General features: G+C 38.6%; 1 protein-coding gene across 3 annotated transcripts in view; it reads left to right on the forward strand.

Annotated features, from left to right (window-relative positions):
• Positions 1 to 5,391: 5,391 nt before the first annotated feature.
• Positions 5,392 to 23,768, forward strand: part of NDST3 (N-deacetylase and N-sulfotransferase 3) — a 229,737-nt gene continuing 211,360 nt past the window's right edge. For 2 of the 3 annotated variants that reach the window (XM_057302151.2, XM_024928683.4), the window contains exon 1: positions 6,071 to 6,206. The gene's annotated coding sequence lies outside the window, so the exon portion shown is untranslated. Of the gene's footprint in view, positions 5,530 to 6,070; positions 6,207 to 23,768 lie in introns of those variants that run through there. The other variant, XM_024928682.4, reaches the window with a different exon arrangement.

Below are 23,768 nucleotides of genomic sequence, written 5' to 3' on the forward strand. Positions count from 1 at the left end.
GAATATGTTTCTAACTACCAAAGAGTCATCACCCAAGGCTTGTAATTAACTACATACCTATGATCAGCACATAAGAGTTTAAAATAGCCTCACGTAGGGAAAATAACTATTCTTGAGGAAAACGCATTCAGAATTTAAACAGAAAACAATGTGTAGAGGTAATTTTTGGCTTAGAATTTTTTTTTTTATTAAGACAGGATAAAATAAAGTTATTTCCTTCAGCAGGGACAGTGTAAAACACTACCTATTCTACTAAGAAAATAATTTCTTTCTCTTCTTTAGTGTGTTTTAAATGATCATTGATGTGCAAGGCAGTGCCCCTGGAGCAGGGAGAAACACAAAATGAATTGGTAACAGAGGCAGCACTCGAGGTAAGAGTCTGGCATTCATTCTCCCATTTCCAAATTTTGCTATTTTTACCGTGACAAAGGCTGTATATTTTTGAATAAGTCATTTTATTTTCTTTGGTAGTTTGCCTAATTGATTATATGAAAAACTAATTAGAATACTGAATTTACCGTATATTTACCATGATAACTATAAAAGCAGAAAATTAGCTTTGAAAATCAAATAACATATTTAGTAACACACATTCATTTTTATAAACACACATAAAGACACCAGGTTCTTAGTAATGCTCTGGTCCAGGGGTTCTCAAAGTATGGCTTCAGACAAGCCCCATTTGCATCACCTAGGAAATTGCTAAAATGCAGATTCTCAGGCCCTACCTACTGATCTACTGAATCAGAAACTCTGAGGGTGAGGCCAAGCAACCTGTGATTTCATAAGCCCTATAGCGATATTAAGGCACACTAAAGTTTGAGAATCACTGCTCTAATCTAGTATACTAAGCTTTAAAGTGGTGTTTCATAAAAATAAGATGAGACTTTAATACTACTAATTCAGCCTTCATTACTTTTCACAGGAAATGTCTGCAAGGACACTTAGAAGCAGGTGAAATTTATCTTTTTGTGGCTTTAGGGCAGCCAGAAAGGGGCATACCATCTCCTTCCTCCTTCCTCCCAACCAATCATTTTGCTGAGATTTTTGGTTTTGATGTGTTTTCACTTTGCCACCTCTTGAGACAATCAAAGTTGGAGTACATTTCCTTGGGCTGAGTTAGCAGTTCCTAGCTAGAATACGATTTCTATTAAATCTTCACCCTATTACCTTTAAGCAGCTTAACAGTGTCATTAATTACTATAAAGTCCAGGCTGAAGATTTTTAAAGAAATTGTAATCTTATAGCTTATTAGCTGTTTCAGGTTAGAAATACTAACATGTCCTATATAAATACTTGTACTTTTTAATATTTGTCATAATAGAATAATATATGGCTTTAAACTAGACATTGAAAAATAGAAGAGACCTCTGGAAATTGAAATTAGTTTCCCAAAAGTCTTTTATAATCAGCACCCTCCACATAGAAGCATTTAGATAAAGGACAAAAAACCATCAAAAGATATAAATAATTTTTAACTTATATAAAGCATAAGTTATTAAATCTCTACATCACCATGAGTTGCTATTCAATGCCTTTGGCCTCAGTGACTAAATACAAGGATGACTTCAATATTAAAAGTACAAGTTTTACTCTTTTTTCTTCTTTTTAATGATTTCTTTTTTCTTTTCTTTTATCTTTTTTTTTTTTTTTTTTTTTTGAGATGGAGTCTAGCTCAGCTGCCCAGGCTGGAGTGCAGTGGCACAATCTCGGCTCACTGCAATCACCATCTCCCGGGTTCAAGCTATTCTCCCGTCTCAGCCTCCCGAGTAGCTGGGATTACGGGCACCGCCATCATGCCTGGCTGATTTTGGTATTTTAGTAGAGACAGGGTTTTACTATGTTGGCCAGACTGGTCTTGAACTCCTGACCTCAGGTGATCCGCCCGCGTCGGCCTCCCAAAGTGCTAGGATTACAGGCGTAAGCCACCACGCCCACCCCTTTTTAATGATTTCTATAGGGATGTAATTTACAAGCAGATGCTTCCTTTTGTGTCTGAAGCTGGGATTCTAATAAAAATATTTCATATTGTTTCAAGGCTTCTCAGAGTTTAGCAATAGTTGAGCCTCTTCCATTTTTTGAGATTCTCAGTATTTATGTAAATAGTAATAACAGAAATGCCAAAGGTGGTTACAAAAACTGTAGTATATCCCAAAAGGTTAAACTAAACATAATCAATTGATCCTATTAAAAAAATATTGCACAAGTTCAGTCCAGGCACGGTGGCTCACGCCTGTAATCCTAACACTTTGGGAGGCTGACGCAGGTGGATTACCTGAGCTCAGGAGTTAGAGACCAAGCTGGGCAACACTGTGAAACCCCGTCTCTACTAAAATAGAAAAAATTAGCTGGACATGGTGGCATGTGCCTGTAATCCCAGCTACTTGGGAGGCTGAGACAGGAGAATCGCTTGAACCTGGGAGGCAGACATTGCAGTGAGCCAAGATCGTATCACTGCACTCCAGCCTGGGCAACAGAGTAAGACTCCATCTCAAAAAAAAAAAAAAAAATACATATATATATATATATATTGCACAAGTTCATTTGGAGATGACTCTATTTGAAGTGCTTCACAAATGTCTGGCCCTGAATCAGATGGCCTTCTCCACCTCTACTTGGGCACTGCCACAGTGTTAGACTAAATAGGAATACCTCTCTGGAGGAAAATTTTTCGCTGGCCTTAATGTCCCTGGGTTAGGAACAGAAGATTGGAAGGGAGGGCTACAGGGGGCAATGGTTGGCCCTGATGTCTGTCCCTTCTTACCTCTCTGCTGGGCACGCAGCCCAGGAGTGAAAGGAAATATAGGCAACATATCAATCTGCTATTACACTGGCTTAGACGACATATGTGTGCAGATGAGGACTTCTCTAATAGAGGTGTAAGATTTGAGGACCTCATAGGAAAAGACAGCATGACCCTAAGCTGTTTGTAATTCCAGATGGATGGTTGGAAGGAGCAGTAGCTGGTAAAGGTAACAACTCTCCCAAAAGCAATGAGAAATTTGATTATGTCTCCTATCCATCTTAGCTGAAGAAAACCCCAAAATACAGTCATAAGAACAGTAAGTATCTTATTTTGTAGAAGAAGTTTTTCTGGTTTTGTGTTTTTGTGCAGAGGAGGTAGAAAAAGAAAAGAAAAAGTGAATATCATTTCTGAATCTGCCTACATTCCCTGAAACATTTAGGAATTCATGAATTCATGAATCTTGTCTATTCTCTGAAATCTTGTAGAAGAGCCTGACCTCCTACAGCTATATCAATATAAGCGACTGAAGGGCAGAGAGTGGTCCTGCTTTTCTTTTTTCAATATTATTGTATTCCCAGAGCCATTTAGTAGGTGTTCAATAATTTTTTTGATTACTAAAATGATGAATGCATGGCTGCTCGGAAGACAGAGCAGGCTCTCTCTTGGGTAAGGAGTACATAGAAAAATAAATGTGGGTTCTTAAAATTCTTAAAAGGCACAAGACTTCCAGGGAACACTCCAACTAAAAAATAAATAAAACCAATCTAATACATGTTACTTGGCCAAAGAATTCTAGCATCCTGACATTTTTGTGGGCTTCCAGAAGGAGCAATTGGTTCAGTCACATCTGTAACCCCTCCATCACATAGAACAAAAAGGATATATAACTTTCTGACTTTTAAAACACAATTCCAACTAACCCTTTCAGGACACTGGGTTCTAATTGAAGGTCTTGAACTACGAATCCAAATACCCTGATAAAGTTAATAAACAACCAGAATATTTAATTTCTGTATCATCGTTTGTGTCTCTTTCAGTTTCAATGGACAGCAAATGCAGTCCAAGCTGCCTTAAGACAAAAGTGAATGTGGCCAGTCGCGGTGGCTCAAGTCTGTAATCCCAGCACTTTGGGAGGCCGAGGTGGGCGGATCTCGAGGTCAGTAAATCGAGACCATCCTGGCTTACACGGTGAAACCCCGTCTCTACCAAAATACAAAAAATTATCCGGGCCTGGTGGCGGGCTCCTAGTCCCAGCTACTCGGGAGGCTGAGGCAGGAGAATGATGGGAACCCGGGAGACGTAGCTTGCAGTGAGCTGAGATCACGCCACTGCACTCCAGCCTGGGCGACAGAGCGCGACTCCGAATCAAAAAAAAAAAAAAAAGTGAATGTATTTGTTTATGAATGAAAATATCCAGAGATAGAACTTATTTCAGCCACAGCTCGATTCCAAGCTCGAAAATCTCCATCTGGGTTTCACTTTTCTCCAACTCTCAGTTCTGCCTTCCTGAGTATCAGCTTTATTTTCAGACTTCTCATGGAAACACGAGAAGCTCTAAGCTCACATCTTCATTATGCAAAGTCCAGTAGAAGAGAGTCCACTTTCTTAAGAGAGGGAGGGAAAAAAAAAAGTCCCAGAATGGTGGTTTTTGTCTGTTTTTCTCTCTGATTGGCCAGACCTGGGTTACATACCTACCCATGCTACCAGGACAGAAAGCTATCACTGGCCAGACCTGAGCTGTGGGTCTACCAGTGAGTCAGCAGCGGCTGACATCACCTAAAGCAAATGGGCTGCGGGGTGAGATCAAGTGGTTGGATCTTCCAAAATGAACAGGGGTACTGTTTCAACAAGAGTGAGTGCTGGGAAGCAAAACCACAAATGGCCAATACAAAGTATCATTAGTAGACCCCACTTAATACAATTCACATGTTAGTGGAACCAAATGAAATTTTTAAAAATATATATCATTCGATTCACACTTCTAATCAAACTATAGTTCTGGAGAGGGTAACCTCACACCTTGAATCCAAAATATCTCTTCAGTTGCTGGCCTTCCACTTGTCTTCAGGAGCTGAAACACATGGCATTTGAAAAAAACTGGCGAACAGAGGAAACTCTTGCAGCCTCGCAGCCGCCCTGGTCCAGTGCCAACGGCAGGAGCACGACAGGAAGGGACCGCGCGGGTGCGCCCCACCCTTCCAGCGTCGCCTCGGGGACTCGCACCCCTTTCCCTGGCCGCACAAGACGTTTCATCCTTGGCTGCCGCCGCCAACCCGCCGGGAGGGGCGGTCGGAACTGGCAGGCCGGGGCGGAACCCCCGGGGTCTCCTTGTCGAGGCCCGGGCAGCCAGATCCTCAGGGCCGGTCCGGGCGGGAGCCCGGCCGATGGAGGCGGCTCCCGTCCTCAGCTCCCGCTCCCTCCCCTTCCCCGGGGCGGGCGCGCGCGGGTCGGGAGCTGGGAGGCGGCGGCACCCGCCCCGGGAGGCGGTGGCGAGGGCGGCGGAGGCGCGGCCGGGCGGGTCCCAGGGCCGTGGTTCTCCAGCGCAGGAGTCCCCGGCGCACCCGCTGCGCTCGCCCCGCAGCCGCAGCCTGAGCGGCCGAAGTCGCCACCAGCTGTGTCCGCGCAGATCCCGGGCGCGGAGGGGAGAGGTCGCCCGCTTGTCGCCCCCGCCGGACCCCGGGCACCGCGTAGCACCCAAGCGCCACCCGGACGAGGGGCCCTGGGGAGCGGCTGAGGCCGAAGACCCGAGGGAAGGAGGAGCCCGCGGACGGCTGCAGCCCCAGGTAATCTCCATGGAGGACGGGGCCGGTCTCCTCGCCCAGAAACCCGATCCGGGCGCCTTGGAATGCGGACTCCAGAGGCGGCATCTCGACCAGACAAGTTTCTCGCGGCTTGGAATGAGGGAGTTCTGAAACCGACACTCGTTTTATTTAACCAGCTTTTTTCTCCTGTTTTAAATAAGTTTATTTAGACAATGGAAAGAAAAAAACAGCCTCTTGAGTGACTGTGGGTTTGTAAATATAATCCTAAAAGTTTTTCATGGTGTGGTTATTTGCTTGCTCATATTTATTAACCTGTTAACTCTTCCGCTAGTCAGAAAATTGACATGTAAAATATTCTTTGAGGAACGTTACAAGTTTGCTGTTGTATTCGGGCATCCTGTTATTCATCAGCTTAGTTAGCATCTGTCTTCCCCCGAAGTGGTACCAAAGCCGGTCCCTTGGCGACGGGTCTTGCATGTGACACTCTTGCCCTCTAGTGCCTTACCAGCTTGGTAGCAGTTTGATGGCTAATATTAATAAGATGTTACATAACATGAGAGTACTGGGCCAGGACTGGTGTTGCTACCACTTGTAAAGTCAAAAAGCCTGAGCCGATGGTAACGAGTGGTACTGTTTCCGTTTCTTTTCCATCTATTGCAACTTTCTCAAGCATTTTCAGCTCTGAACTTTAATTCCAGGTAAGTGTATTTATTTATTTATACTGTGCATTAATGCCTCACTCATAAATGTAGGGGCTTTTAAGAGATAACAACTTTGCTTTCAAATAATCTAAAAATTTCAAGATTGAACAAGTGCTTCATTTTATTCTTGAAGAAGAAATATAGAGTATTTTGATTAAATTAAGTGAAACAAAGGACTGTCTCATTCAGGGATGATTTTAAAGCTTCCCTTTCATAAGATTATGGTACTAAAGAAATGACCTCTTGTAATTGTTTAAGATATTCACCAACTTATAATGATTCTGAAGTAGATTTGTTTAACAGAACACGTCTGTTGCCTTGACAGAATTTTGTAAGGAATATCAGAGACTTTAAACTACCTGCCTATCTACACAGTAATGATCCTCAAAAGGCTTTCTATTTGATGCAGTTTATAGACATTATTTAAAACTATACAATTAATAAAATTAAATGGAAATGGAAAGAATCAATCTAGGTATCAAATACAGAAACTTTAAATTTAAAGAAAACAGATATATCTTCTATTTAATATATCCATTTTGTGGGGGCAGGTAAAAGCAAAGTTACATCTTTAAGGGGTTTACTCAGATCCTTTTTCAAATAGTTTTTCTAATAGCTGGATACTGTTTAAGCATCAGAGTTATTTAATGTTGAAAATGTATTAGTATCTATATTCTTTATAAACATATTGAAATATAGCAACATGTAATCTGGAAGAGTTTAGAAGAAACCCCTTCTAGACAATGCAAACAGCTACATTCTTAATACATTTGTATTAAATTAAAATACAAATCAAATATTGAGATGTGTGCAACTGATCTGGGACACACACTTTTTTTTTGGTTTTTTTTTTTTTTTGCCCTTAGAAAATTTCATGTTATCAACTACTGAGCAATGCTGTTCACCACCAGAGAGCAGGATGATATGGCAGAGAAACTCTAGAATATCCGATATTCAGCTGAAGGGAATTTTTTTCCCTTTTTCTTCATCCATACCTTCCTATCAATATTATATTTAAGATGGAGATTTCAAATATAAGTTTGAAGGAGGCTCCTTTTTAAAATAGTACTGAACATATAAAGAGGCTTGCCTAAGATAAGCTCTTTTTTTTTCTTTCTCTGGTTAACACAGTATCTACCATTTCTAATTTTGTATTCATTTTTCTTTATCATCTTGATGGTAAAACAGAAGATTTGTTTCTTTGTGTAAATAATGTTAATTTTGAGCTTGTCACATGAGTTAATTTTCTTCGTAGTCTTTAAAATGAAGAATTCTTACATTACTAAAATGTTTTAGATAAAATAAAACTTTTATCTCTTTCTGGAGATATTTGTTATAGTTTAGTTTGGTGGAGTTATATATACCCTCTTTTTAAATTAATTTTCTTGAGAAAAGCATTATTTCTGAACATTGCGGCAAATATTAGAGTAATTTTTGGTGTGACTGAAAAGTTTGTTAAAAAATATATAGTAGAAGAGATAATCAGGCATTGGAGATTCTTTTTCTAAACCATATATTCTGCTAAAGAAGTTATTATAAGCTAAAATGTAAATATGTAATTGTCTACCTGTCATTTCAAAATTTTAAAACTGTAAAGAAATTACAATTTTTTTTCTTTTAATCTTGGGACTCTGATTATATGACTTCCTTGAAACCTGATTGAGTTTCAGCTGCTTTTTGGTGATTAGAGCCTTAAATGTGCGTTTGTTAAGATGCAAAATATTTTTTTAAACTATATATAAATACTTTGTGATTTATATACACTATAAAATCAGGGAAATTGAATTAAGGATAAAAACACTATTCTCAACTAAATGAATGCCTTGAATTTCTAATTGCTTAACAGTTCTGACAGTAAGGGAAAACAGTAGAAGTTTACTTTCCCTGTGCTGTGTCTATTATAAATGAGCATTCACACTGAAATGCATGAACTCTGAACACCTGTCCAGATTAGGAATGCTGCCAGGCCACAAAAGTAACGACCTACATTATAAAGATAATTAGTCTGAACAATCCTCAAAACTATTTCATGACTGAAGTTTCTCGTAAAGGGGTGATTTTAATATTTCTTGGTTTGTCTGTTTGTTTGTTTATAGTAAAAAACTATACTCTTAGATACCTGGATATCACAGTGAGTGATTTATTCTTTCATGTTACTCTAAACATTTTCATCGATTTCATGTAAGTTACAGGACAAGAAAAAAAAAGTAGTCAGGACCTACTACAATTAATTAATGTCTCTAAGAAATTATTTCCCCAAATCTTCTACAAATTACTGAGGGCTATAATTCTTGATTACCTGTTGCCAAATAAGAGCTTAAAAATCAATTATTGCAGTCCTATCCTAAAACCTTTAAGCATCTCAATTATGGGTATCCATTTTACATGTATTTCATTGCTGAATGTTTTTTTTCATTAAAATATTTGAAAATAACATGAAAGTAGACCTAAATTCTAGGACTGGCTCTGCCAAGACAGGAGTGGCCTTGAACAGCTCCCTTGCTGGCTCTGGGGCTTGGTTTCTTCACCTGAAAAATGAGGATTCCAGAGACCCTTTTTTATCCTGTTTGTTCAACATTTTAGAAATTGATCTGGAGGCCAGGACGAAGACAGATGAGAAAACATCAGTGAATAATACAAAATTTAACTTGGTGATAAGTACTATTGTCTAGATTTCTGCTAGTAGAGATGTTACAGTTTATACTCATAGAATAGTTACCTTGTACCAGGCACTGTTCTACTTTACATATTAATTTTTAGCTAATATAATCTTCACAAAGATTATTTAAGGTAAATATTATTTTTCCTGTTTCACAAATGAGGAAATTGAGGCACTGAGCGGTTACCTACCTGCCTAAGATCACATCCCTGGCAAGTGCTGAAGCTGGTATGCAGTTTGAGTCCGGCTCCAGCACACATTCCTTTAACCGTTATACTACATTGTCTCTCTATAGGTTTCAAATATTTGTTCTTGATATGCCTCTTGATGGAACAGAGGTAATCCATATACCACTCCAACAATTTCCACCACTTCCCTTACATATGAAATACTCATTCATTCACCCAGGAGGTATTTACTAAGCATCTACTTTTGCACCAGGCATAAAGCAGTCCACAGGACAATTAAATGTGGTGCCTTCCCTAGCTAAGTATATACAGTCTAGTTCAGGTGATTTCTTTCTCCTCTTTTGCTACTGCTGTTAGGTTGAGTCTCACTTGTTCTAAAATGTGCCCAAGGTAACAGAAGAATAATTTACCTGACGCCTTTATTGATGTGACCATAGAATAGAGAGTAATAGAACCTTCAACCTCCTCAAGACTCCCTATATCATATTTTTTCATTATTCGTTTCTACTCTTTTTGCATCATCTTCTCTCTGCAGATTGGCTGTCTTTCCTTATCTGGTTCATGTAACCTGCCCTAAAACATAGCCAACACTGATCTGTAACTTTACATCTAATGGTCCAGGCAACCAATGAGAGGCCAGGTTAACACTCTCTTGTTCCATGAGTCTAATGAAGGACAAAGAAAAGGTTTGGATTAGACCCTAAAAGCTGCATTGTCAGCACTCACATATGTCATATGTGAGCATGTGTGACAGAATATGTCAGCATATTTTGATGCATGCATTCTGGTCCAATCTTAGAGGGTAAAGGCAGACATTTTCCCCCTTAAGTCATATAGGGCAGAATAAACAGCAAACAGCAGTGGGGTAGTTTTCTTCTCTTGCATCACTGGATGGCATAACACTGAGGGAGGTGAATAAAACATATTCTTCTCTTCATAATTTCTAATACAAAGATGGAGGGAGAATGATAATAGAAAGTCATTTTCCATTTAATGTACCAAACAAAGCTAATGCCCTCAAGTGCAGCTTTTCTCCCATCCATCTTTTAAAAATTGCAGTTCTAGAGACAGAGTGTATTCTTGGTCATACTCCATGTAAATCAGCTTCTTACTTGCCTACCACAGCAGGGTTTAATTAACATGACACAATTTCACACATTCTTTCCCAAAGAAAAGCTTGCCCTTGTCAATTTTTAATATTATTACTAAATTACTTTTAGCAAATCCATGTAACATATTTGAGGCCTCCCACTGCATTTTTCAACATTATAAAATATAGTTTTATAGTTCATTCCTTTTTCAGAAAAAGGAATATTGTCAGGATCTTTTAAATATCTTTCATTTATGTTAGAACCTGAAGCTCTTTAGTTATTAATACTCATTTTCCAGATGGTAATCTTTTTTCACTTTTCTTGTACTGCCAACTTTAACATGATTCTATTTCATTTAGAAATTGATTTTTACTTTGGGATGATGGTGGGTGTTAGTGGAAGAGAAAAGATAGGTTACATTGACAAGCAGGCACTTCCCCTTGCAGATATTGCAATACTTTGCAAAATATATGTTTGTATATATTGAGTTCTTTCACTATGTTATGGAATTGTCTGTGATTCCAAAAACTAAATGCTTCTTCTGCCTTTTGTTAATGGTAAATAATTAATGGTTAATATTTGCTTGGTGGAGTCTTTTTAAAAACAGATGCATTGCAAAGCAACTCTATTCATGCTGAATTCTGAAAAATCTCAGAATGGAAAAAATAAGTAATTGAGTAAATTTCAGTGAAAAGCACATTCTGGATATGCCTGATTTATGGCTCTGATCAAGGTGGTCACTGCTATTCGCAATGTTTATATTATCGCCTTGACTGTTTGAGGCCAGTGTGACTGATGAAGGTAGCTGTTCATAGAAGATGGTTTGACTTAAATACTGCCCTAGTTTGTGAGTGCCAGCTGCTATTTGTAAAATTTAGTAGAGGCCTTTTTTCACTCATTCAACAAATATTCAATGGGCTATTCTCACTTCAAGCACTCTATTAGACATTAAAAATATAGAAGTGAACAGGACAAGTACTTACAGATGCTTCCAAGCTATGGAGAAAAAATGCATAACTAATTATAATGTTATAACTAATTATAACAGAAAATCACATAACTAATTATAACTTTGGAACATACTACAGAGGTAAAGTAGAAAGTGATGTGAGAATGTGTAACAGGGAGGCCTGACAGATAAGGGGGATCAGGGAAGACTTTTGTGAGGCAGGGATATTTATACTTAGAACCATAGGATTTGGAAGATGAAACCAGATGGGGAAGTGGAGAAAAAACTTTCAGACAAAGGTAGCAGCATGTGGAAAGACCCTGAGATAGAAAAGAGATTATCTCTTTTGGGAACTGAAAGAGGACCCACTTGCCTGGAACTTAGAAGGGAGAGCATCATCTAACCAGGCCTGAGAGATAAAAGTGGGAAGCATACCACTCAGGGTCTTGTGGGACATGTACAAGAATATGAATTTTAACCAGCAAGTAAAATAAGCAATCACTGACAGGATCTCAGCTGGAAAGAAGTAACAGAGTTCCACTTTGATGCCGCATTGAGAAAATGGTAGAAGGAGCCAAGAACATTTGGTGGTGAGATTAGTTGCTGCAAGTAAAAGAAGGTGTTAAGGATGCACGTAGGTGATTGTGGGACCATGAGGATGGTTTTAGCGGAAAGATCATAAATTCAGTTTTAGACAGGTTAAGTTTGCTTGTGACATGATTCTAGTGGAGCCAAATAGTGGCTGGAATATAATAAGAAAGGGCACAGTCTATGTGAGTTGTTGTTGCTATTACTTCAAGTTGATAGTTCAATATAAAATCCTAGAGCTTAGAGGAAGGAGGTCTGAGTTACGAATGAACATTCAGAATTTACTAGAGTGTAGATGATAATGAAAACCAAGAAGTATATGAGCTCATCTAAGGAAAGGGGGAGGGGTGAAAAGAAGCCCAAGGACATGGTGCTGGTAATGCCTCTGATTGAGCCTCTTTCTTTCTTTGTTCTAAGATCCATCTGACTTTAGGTCTCTGCACTAAGGGTGGGCTTATGTGCTTCCCACAACTCTACTTAAGCTAAAATGCTTGTAGCTATCCCTTTATGAACCCTTAGTGTACTTTCATTGGTCATCTTCAGGATATTTCCCTCATTTCCTGTGTTATTTCTATTATCATCATCATAGCAGATAAATTTTGTTTGTTCATTGTATGTGCCAAACACTATTATAAGAGTTTGGTTTTTGTTGTTGCTTTTGAGACAGGATTTTACTCTGTCGCCCAGGCTGGAGGGCAGTGGTGTGATCATGGCTCACTGCAGCCTCCACCTCCCAGGCTCAAGCGATCCAACCACTTCAGCCTCCCAAGTAGCTGGGACCACCTGCCACCATGTCCAACTAATTTATATATATATATATATATATATACATACATATATATATACATATATATACATATATATACATATATATATGTATATATATATATATAATTTTGTATATTTTTTGTAGAGATGGGGTTTCGCTGTGTTGCCCAGGCTGGTCTCCACCCCTGAGCTCAAGTGATCTGCCCACCTCAGCCTCCCCTCGTGCTGGGATTATAGGGGTGAGCCCCTGCACCCGGCCTCTAAGAGCTTTAACCCTCATTAAAATCCCCTTAGGAGATATCATAGTAGCCCATTTTCTTAGAAGGAAACTGCAGCATCTAAAGATAATAGCTGCCCAATATGCATTTCCTACTTGTTCCTAGCATGGAAGGATCGTGTTGCAGTTATCTTCCCAGGTGTATGGTATCTTTGATGCAGGCTGTTGGAGTTCATATTTCAGTTCTACCTCTACTAGCTGTGACATCATGGGCAGGTTACTTCACCTCTAAAGGGTCCAACACAATTTCAGTACCTATGTAAATGTTTATTAATATTAGCTGCATTACTATTGTTATTCTATATCTTCCCATATCATATTATTTCCTTCAGGGTGCCTTATAGGAAATCTTGATGATGTGTTGACATTTATAACTGATCCAACTTTGTAACTTTCTCGAACCTAACTATTTCAGAATGCCTGTCTAAGTGATTTGTTGATTTTCAAAATTTAAAATACAGTTTCCTGATCAGTCAGCATAGTCCTCATCATAGGTTGAATTCGGAGCAGAATTCAACCACAACTGTCAGTTCTGTACTGCTGATCAAGACAGTTGTGTCTGTGGGAACTCTCTGACATGCAGGCTAGTGTGCTTGTTCTGTACTTATTCAGAGTACCCTACTGACCATGCAAAAGTCTTCAATTTTCTATGTATTTTTGTGCAAGCATTTCAAGAACATATTCATCACTATACTGAAATGTTTACATGTTGATCTTTTTGGCCTTTAAAAGTGTTTTCATCTCATTTCTTTTTGAAAAATTTGAAAAATTACTGGGAAAAAACATGAGCCCTATGCCCTTGGAAATTTCAGTCTAACAAGGAAGACAGACATTAGACAAATAATATTGTTAATAATATTTCATAAGAGTTATGATAAAGTCTCCAAAGGGAGCCTCATCTAAAGGGGAAGAATAGAGTTGGTCAGCAAAGGCTTCCCTGAGGAATTGGGTTTTTGTAGCACATTCAGACGTGCCTGTAACCTGTCAATTCCAAAGATTTTCTTGACATTTTGTATTTGTCTACATCCAACTATGTTATATAACATTGTGATTTTGTTATCTAATCATGTATAACTTAGTCCATCTATCTATCTGAATCTGAAGTGTGCATCACTGAGTCAAGCCAATTTCCCCTCTTAGTTTTATGTTTCTATTATACTGGCATCTTTATCTTCTAGTCCCCAAGACTGCTACCTCCCCCAACCATAATTTAACAGTAAGCATGTTTTTTTCTTCTTTCTTCCCAAATATCTCTCATTTCCATTCTCTCTCAAAACCACCTTAGTCTGGACCTATACCACCTCACACATGGATTACAGCAGCAGCCCCTTAGCTGGGACTGTCTTGACTCTGCCTACTTCTTCACTCTGCACAGTGTGGCATGTTCTCTCTCTGTTCATATTACTGCTGTTCATCATTCTGGGTGTCACTACTACACTAATCATCTGTAAACACTGTCTTTATCAAATCCCTCTGTTCAAATGCACCCAATACTCTTTATTTTCAAGCTCATACTCTTGTACTTCACAATCACTTTCAAGGACATTCATTAATCTGCACCACTCTTTTAATCAAATATTATTTCCATTTTCAACCCCAAACATAGTATCCTATATTTTAGTTAATTTCACTCTGAGCTAAGCACATTGTAACCATTTCATTTCTTCAACCTTGCCAGGGAGTTTTGCCTGGCATGTTGTCCCCATCCTCATATTCAAACCCAGTGCATCATGGCATGTCACTTTCAAGCACCATGTCTCTTAGAAACTGCCACTGACTTTACTAAGCTTCACTAATCTCTCTCTCTCTCTCTCTGCCTCTCTCTCTCTCTTCTGAAACCTGTAACAGATAGTCTATACTGCATAAATCACTATTTACTATGTACAACATACTGTTGGCTGCTGTTTCACAAGTCTCATTTCCCTTAATAGAGTCCATTATCTAGGGGAAAGGATTATTCCTAATATCCTAATATACTTCCGTGGTGTCCACAGTATTTACTACAGCACTAATTCCAAAGTAGGTGTTCAGTAAATACCTGATCACTAATTGCATAATGATAAGTATTTTTGGTGGGTGAAGGTTTTATCTACCATAGATATTATGATATTAAATTTATCCCATGTTGGGATGCTATGATTACATTAACTTAACATTGAATGTAATAGTTATTTGTAACTTCAAAAGATAAGTTAAAGCATTAGAATACAGTAAAAGTGTCAAATTAACCTACAGGTGTAAGATGCCATTGTATTCCATTAATTCCACAAAAAGTCATTGCTCCTGGCACAAGTGGTGCAATGATAGGCAAAAGAAAGGTACTATCTCTACCCTCTTGGAGCTTCCAGGCATACAGAAAGTCTGACTTTAAACAAAATTTTAATTATGGCAATAAGTACAAAGGAGATGCTCTTTTCACAAAGACCATGTATACCCACTGGTCTTACCAAGTTAGGAAAGTCAGAGAAGGCACCACAGGGCAATTGTGGTGAGGAGCTTAATTTTCCATATTCATCCATCTGCATGATGCCTCACAAGTGAAGGGCTCAGGTGAAGTCTGTAACTTTGCCTTTGCCTACTGCTACGGTGCCACCTTCCACAGGAGGAGTGACAGCAACAGGTCAGTCCATCCTGAAGTTTTCAGAGCTAACAGAAACATGGAAGAGAATGGGAAGTAGCTGTCCTTGGATGAGTTTGTAGTATGAATAGAAATCTCTGAGAATCTGCACCAGAGACTGAAGTTGGCATGGCAAAGTGAGATGTGCAATTGAAAAAGGTTTGCAGAAAACAGGAGAATTTTAATGTATGCATTTAAATATGTTAGACCAATTCCTCAGGGACGTGCACTGGAATTTTTTTCTTTAGCTTCAGAAGGAAACTTGAAGAGCTTAATAGAAAAGAAATGTCCTTCAGCATTTTATAATGGCTTACAGAGAAAATAACTTTGATAGATTCCTAATATCTGTCCTAAACAGTGAGAGCAAATACTCTTCACCACTCTGCCTCATCACAGATAAGAATTGTATAAGTTACATGCCTTTCACTTTTGACAAAGGGGACAAATTGTAAAATGCTGCTATCTAAAATGGAAAATGTAGCAATACATTTTATGTCTAGTCAAAAACACCTCACAGGTAAAACTGAAACGTAGAAATGGGAGAATATGAGATTTTGTATTCTGCTGTTATGCTCCAGAATATTATAGTCATAAGAACGTACATAACTGTAAAAGCGCAATTACTTATCAAAATGAAATAACTATAATTACAATGAAAACTCTGTTGTCCAGGTAAATTTTTATTTGCTTAAATATCATCTGTATCTATACCAGAGCATTTAAAAGAGACCTCACATGGCATGCCAAGTTCTCGTCCCCCTTTCTCTGCAGTGTTTGTAAGATTTGTCCCTTCCCTACAATTCTCCCTCACCTATGATGATTAACAGTTTACGACTACATTGTGAGAAATGAGACTGCACTGGCGTGCCAGATCAACTCTGTAAGATTGCTCTATGATATTCTCCATGTTATTAATTCTTGTCCCAGAAAAATCTGTTATGTTATCCCCCTAATCAAGAAAGTTGTGTGTCTCTAACAGAATATCACAGACTGGATAATTTATAAACATTAACAATTTATATGGCTCACAGTTCTGGAGATTTGGAAGTCTAAGAGCATGGTGCTGGCATCTGGTGAGGGCCTTCTTACTGTGTCATCTCATGGTGGAAGGTTGAAGGGCAAGATAGCATGCACAAAGGGGCAAGAGAGCAAGAGCCAGCCAAACTTGCTTTTATGACACTCTTGAGATAAGTAACCTGCTCCCAAGATAATGACATTTATCTATTCATGAGGGCAGACCCCTCATGACCTACTCACTTCTTCTTAGGCCCCACCTCCCAACACTGTTGCATTGGGAATTAAATTTCCAGCACACAAACTTTGGCGGACACATACAAACCATAAGATCTCCCTACAATCTTTCACAACCTCTGTACTCTCAAGTCTTACCATAATCTGGGTTACCCATACATAGTCAAATTTATTTTTTAAGTATTTCTCACTCTTTCCTCCCACTCGTTATTCATCATCCTTACCCAATATTGTGCTCATTCCTGCCTCTGTAACATTCCCTCTATCTCAAATGTCTCTTCAAATTACTCCCATCCTTCAAGGCTCTACCCAAATCCTACTCCACAGTACAGCCTCACCACCCCCTGGAGCATTCCACAGACTCCCCCACTTGCCATGGTCTCTTTCTTCTCTCATCCTGTTATAGTCATTGTCTCTAATCCACAACCCTCACATTATTATCATTCTTGTCACTATCTCTGCTTTATAATTTAGAACATTTTAAATAAATTCAGTCTGCTGAACATTTATATTTTAAATAGCATGAGAGCTACCCCATAAATATTTGAATGCATGACATATATACCCTAAATATTTTAATGAATCAACTACAATATATAATTTAAAAGATAAATAACACATTTATCCTGTAAATAGAATATACTATAAATATCCTACAATTCTATTCTAGAATATTATATCATTCATAAAGATAAACATATTTTTCAAAATATTGTTCATTGTTTATGTCATAGAATTTTGGAAGCAGAATGTTATTCGTGATCATTTATTCTAACTTCATCATTTTACTTGGTACAGAGGCCCAAATGACACAATAAGTAAGAAGCAGATGTGCGATAGACTCTAATCTTATGACAAACACTAAATACAGTATTTTTCACCTGTGCTTGTTGTTGTACCAGCTAGCTTTTAGCCTGCCTTATGTACAGTCACAAGACCTGTCTTAATTTTTTTATGTTCCATTATAATTTCTTGCAAAGTTCCAGGACCATAAAACTCTAATAAGGTTTTGCTCTAAGAAGCACCCAGGAATTCCAGAGGGGGAAGGCAAGATGGCCAACTAGATGCAGCAAAGAAGTGCTACTCCCACGGAGAAAAACCAAGGGTTTGAGTAAATCAACATAATTTGGACAGATCTCTAGAGAGAAAATGCTTAAAGTAGATGGAGATGCAATGCAGATGCTGAGGCTGAGAAGGGAGAAGGCAGGCACAGGGTACTGGAGGCAGGGCTAGTCCCTGGCCCTCAACAGCTCCGGGGTAATAGGTTCATGATGGGACTGTGGGACTGCCCACCCTCACCATGTGCCTATGGGATCCTGGCTTAGAGGGCCCCGCATCCCCCACGGACACTTGATCTGACAAGGGGATCTGATTGGAGAGTAGATAAAGACAGAGCTTCATCCAGAATGGAACAGGAGCCTTTGTACATGGTGCAGCTCTGGCAGAACATGGTAATAGGCGTCCGTAACCCAGGTCTCTCCATCTCCCTCCAAAAAGCTCTAGCCACAGCTGACCACTAGGCCAGAAGAAAGTAGAGCTGACTTCCCTGTGGAACTGGATCATGTCTGTTCTGCAGGCCTTCCAGCCTGCCAGCCCCTCTCAGGGCCACACCCTAGCAGCCCTGCAGGAACATATGCACAGTACAGCCTCTGCTGCCCAGCCTGGGTGCCTTGCTCCACCTGATTATGTTCCTCGTGGCTTGGGAGCACTTTGGATTCCTCAGAGCACCCAGAATCCAACTCCAAGTACCTGAAGGATGGAGCCCCAATCCCATCCAAGTGCCCGAGGGCTGCAGCAGCCACCTCAGGAATGCCAAGCCAAGTTCTGTGGCTGGCACTCAAGTGGGAGAGGAGCTCACACTCTCAAAGCACTGAGAGGGGTGAGATGCCTATCCATGGGCTGGAGTGGGAGGGGGCATGCCTCCCTCCACAGGATTTGCCAGGAAAGGTTGTCTCCCATCTACCTGCTGCAACTTCGGACCAGGGAGCCCTGCAGCACAGACCACCTAACAAAAGAAATGCAGACACACTGTCAGTGATCAGAGGGACTCCCCCAAGGTCCAAGAGTGGACATGGTGAGGAGGTCACCTCTCTCCCTGCCCACTGCAGAGCACGGCTGCAAATGTGAGAAATACAGAGGAGCCATGCAGCTAGATAAGAGGCTATCTACTGCCCATTACTCTTCAGCATCATCTACTGGATCCCAGCCCAAACTACAATGCCAAAAATATTTTGCTACTATACACCCCTGTGAAACCAAGGGCAAGAATTCAGCCACAAATAAAGGCCCTATAGAGAGGCTTGGGCATGTGAAAACATCCAGAAACAAATCCAACTGAAGTACTCAAATTACGTCATTGTTAAAGAAACACTGGACTTCTTAGATGCGAAAGAATCATGGTAAGACCTCTGGCAATTTAAAAAGTCAGAGTGTCTCCTCATCTCCAGATGAATCCACTAGCTCCCCAGCAGTGGTTCTCAACCAGTCTGAAATGACTGAAATGACAGACATATTATTTAGAATCTGGAAGGCAAGAAAGGTTGAGATTCAGAAGAAAATTGAAACCCAATTCAAGGAATTTATTTATACTATCCAAGAGATGAAATATGAAATATCCATTTTAAAAACGAACTAAACTGAACTACTAGAGCTGAAAAATTCAGTATAAGAATTTCATAATACAATTAGAAGTATTAACAGCAGAATAGACCAAACTGGGAAAAGAACTTCAGAGCTTGAAGACTGGCTCTTCGGGCCAACTCAACTCAGACAAAACTAAAGAAAAATAATTGTTAGAAATGAACAAAACCTCTGAGAAATATGGGTTATGTAAAGACACCAAATTTATGATTCATTGGCATTCTTGAGACAGAATAAGCAACTGGGAAAATATATTTGAGTATATTTCCCTAATCACACTAGAGAGGTTGAGTTGCAAATTCAAGAAATATAGAGAACCTAGGCTGCATACTATATGAGATAACCATCCTTAAGGCACACAGTCATCAGATTCACCAAGGTCAATGCAAAAGAAAAAATCTTAAAGGCAGCTAGAGAGAAGAAGGGTCAAGTCATGTACAGAGGGAACCCCATTAAGCTAGCAGCACACCTTTCAGCAGAAACATTACAACCAGAAGAGATTGAGAGCCTATTTTTAGCATTTTTAAAAACAAAATTTCCAACCAAGAACTTCATATGGCACCAAACTAAGCTTCTTGGGAGAAACAGATATAAAATCCTTCTCAGATAAGCAAATGCTGAATGAATTCATTTCAACTAGACCGGCCTTAGAAGAGGTTCTTAGGGAGTGCTGAACATGGAATTGAAAAGCAACACCTGCTACCCCAAAAACACACTTAAGCACACAGCCTGCAGGCACTATAATCCACCTAGACAATCAAGTCTTCATAACAACCAGCTAACAACATGATGACAGGACCAAAATCTCACAGATCCATACTAATCCTGAATGTAAATGAGCTAAATGCCCCACTTAAAAGACACAGAGTGGCAAGCTAGATAAAAAGACAAGACCCAACCATTTGCTGTCTTCATGAGACCAATTTCACATGTAATGGTACCCACAGGCGCAAAGTAAAAGGATGGAGAAAGATCCACCATACAAATGGAAAATATAGAAAGATCAGGAGTGGCTATTCTTATATTAGGTAAAACAAACTTCAAACCAATAAAAATTTAAGAAGACAAAGAAGGGCAATACATAACAATAAAGAGTACAATCCGACAACAAGACTTAACTATCCTAAATATATATACACCCAACATTGGAGCACCTAGATTCATGAAACAAGTTCTTCTTCACCCACAACAAAACTTAGACAACTATACAATAATAATGGGAGATGTCAACACCCCACTCACAATGTTAGACAGATACTCAAGGCAGAAAACTAATAAACTCCGGACTTAAACTTGACACCTGACCAACTAGATCTAATAGATATCTACAGAACTAGTCCACCCAACAACCACAAAATACACATATTTTTCATCTGCACATAAAACATATTCTAAGACTGACCACATGTTTGTTCATGAAGCAAGTCTCAATAAATTTTGACAAACTGAAATCATACCAAGAACATTCACCAACCTCAGTGCAATTTTAAAAATCAATATCAAGAAGGTCTCTCAAAACTACACAATTATATGGAAATTAAATAACTTGCTCCTGAATAACTCCTCGGTGAACATCAAAATTAAGGCAGAAATCAAAAAATTCTTTGAAATTAATGAAGGCAGGGACACAACTTACCAAAATCTCTGGGATGCAGCTAAGTTAGTGTAAAGAAGAAAGATTATAGCATTAAATGCCTTCATCAAGAAGTTAGAAAGATCTGAAATTAACAATCTACCTTTGTACCTAAAGGAACTAAAATAAAGGAACAAACATACCCCCACAGCTGGCAGAAAAAAACAAATAACTAATATTAAAGAAGAATTAAATGAAATTGAGATGCCAAAATCCATATAAAAGACCAATGAAACCAAGAGTTGTTTCTTAGAAAAAAATAAACAAGACCGATAGACCACTAGCTAGAATAACAAAGAAAAATAAAGAGAATATCCAAAAAAGAACAATCAAAAATGACAAAGATAACATTACAACTAATCCCACAGAAATAGAAATATCCTTAAAAATACTATGAATATCTCTACTCACATGAATTAGAAAATCTAGAGGAAATGGATAAATTCCTGGAAACGCAATCTCCCAAAACTGAATCATTAAGAGATTGAAACTCTGAAAAGATCAATATCAAGCTCTGAAATTGAATCAGTAATAATAATAATAATAATAAACCCTACCCACCAAAAAAAGCACTGGAGCAGATGGATTCACAGCCGAATTGTACCAGACATACTAAAATGAACTGGTACCAATCCTACTGAAATTATTCCAAAAAATTGAGGAGAAGGGGCTTCTTCCTCACACATTCTGTGAAGCAAGCATCAGCCTGATACCAAAATCTGGCAGAGACACGATGAAGAAAAAAAACTTAGGCCAATATCTCCGATGAACATAGATGCAGAAATTCTCAACCAAATACTAGGAAAACAAATCCAGCAGCACTTCAAAAATTTAATATGCCACAATCAAGTCAGCTTTATTTCTAGGACGCAAGGCTATTTCAACATATGCAAATCAATAAATGTCATTTACCACATAAACAGAATTAAAAGCAAAACCATATGATCATCTCAATAGATGCAGAAAAGCTTTCAATAAAATTCAACATACCTTCATGATAAAAACCCTTAACAGTCTAGGCATTAAAGGAACATATCTTAAAATAATAAGAGACATCTATGACAAACTCACAGCCAATGTCATACTGAACAGGCAAAAGCTGGAACCACTACTCTTGAGAACTGGAACGAGATAAGGATGCCCACCCTCACCACTCCTATAGCACTGGAAGTCCTAGCCAGAGCAATCAGACAAGAGAAAGAAATAAAGCATCCAAATAGAAAAAGAAGTCAAACTATCTCTCTTTGCTGATGATATGATTCTATACCTAGAAAATGCTAAAGATTCTGCCAAAAGGTCCCTAGAACTGATAAATGACTTCAGGAAAGTTTCAGGATACAAAATCAATATACAAAAATCAGTAGTGTTCCTATACATATATCAATAATGTTAAAGCTGAGAGTCCAATGAAGAATACAATCCCATGTACAATAGCCACAAATAAAATGAAATATCTAACAATACAGCTAGCCAAGGAGGTAAAAGATCTGTACAAGGAGAACTAAAAAACACTGATGAAATAAATCAAAGACAATACAAATAAATGAAAATACTTTTCATGCTCATGGATTAGAAGAATCAGTATCATTAAAATGGCCATACTGCTTAAAGCAATTTACAGATTCAACACTACTCCTATCATATTACAAATGCTATTTTTAAATAAATATAAAAAAACTGTTCTAAAATTCACATGAACCAAAAAAGAGCCCGAATAGCCAAAGCAATTCTAAGCAAAAAGAACAAAGCCAGAAGCATCAGACTACCTGACTTCAAACTATACTACAAAGCTACAGTAACCCAAACAGCATGGTACTGGTACAAAAGCAGACACATAGACCAATGGAACACAACAGAAAACTCAGAAATAAAGCCACACACCTACAATCATCTGATCTTTGGCAAGGCCAACAAAAGCAAGCAATAGGTAAAGCACTCCCTATTCAGTAAATGGTGCTGTGATAAATGGCTAGCCATATGCAGAAGAATGAAACTGGACCCTTACCTTTTACCATATACAAAAATTAACTCAAGGTAATTTGCCTAGGCTGTAATCCTAAGCAAATTAAGTAAGCAAGTTAATTCAAATGCAGGACATCAAACTATAAAAATTTTAGAAGTAAATCTAAGAAATACTGTTTATGATATCAGCCTTGGCAAAGAATTTTTGGCTAAGTCCCCAAAAGCAATTGCAATGAAAACAAAAGTTGACTAGTGGGACCTAATTAAACTAAAGAGCTTCTGAACAGCAGAAAAAACTATCAGCAGAGTAAACAGACAACCTACAGAATGGGAGAAAATATTCACAAAGTGTGCATCCAACAAAAGTCTAATATCCAGAGTCTACAAGAAACTTAAATCAATAAGAAAGAAACAACCAACCCCCTTTAAAAACAGGCAAAGGACATGAGCAGATGTTTCTTCAAAGGAGCAATCAGGCAAGAGAAAGAAATAAGGCATCTAAATAGAAAAAGAAGTCAAATTATCTCTCTTTGCTGATGATATGATTCTATACCTAGAAAATGCTAAATATCCTGCCAAAATAGTCTCTTTATTAAAAGAAGACATACAAGTAGCCAACAAACATGAAAAAATGTTCATCATCACTAATCATCAGAGAAATGCAAATCAACACCACAGTGAGATATCATCTACACCAGTCAGAATGGCAATTAGTAAGAAGTTAAAAGATAACAGATGCTGGTGAGGCTGCATAGAAAAGGGAATGCTTATCCACTGTTGGTGGGAATGTAAACAAATTCAGCCGCTATGGAAAGAAGTTTGGAGATTTCTGAAAGAACTTAAAACAGAGCTATCACTTGACCACAGATTCCATTACTGGGTATATACCCAAAGGAAAATAAATCATTCTACTAAAAAGATGCATACACTTGTATG

Source organism: Pan paniscus, chromosome 3, assembly GCF_029289425.2.
Source record: "Pan paniscus chromosome 3, NHGRI_mPanPan1-v2.0_pri, whole genome shotgun sequence".
Taxonomy (NCBI): domain Eukaryota; kingdom Metazoa; phylum Chordata; class Mammalia; order Primates; family Hominidae; genus Pan; species Pan paniscus.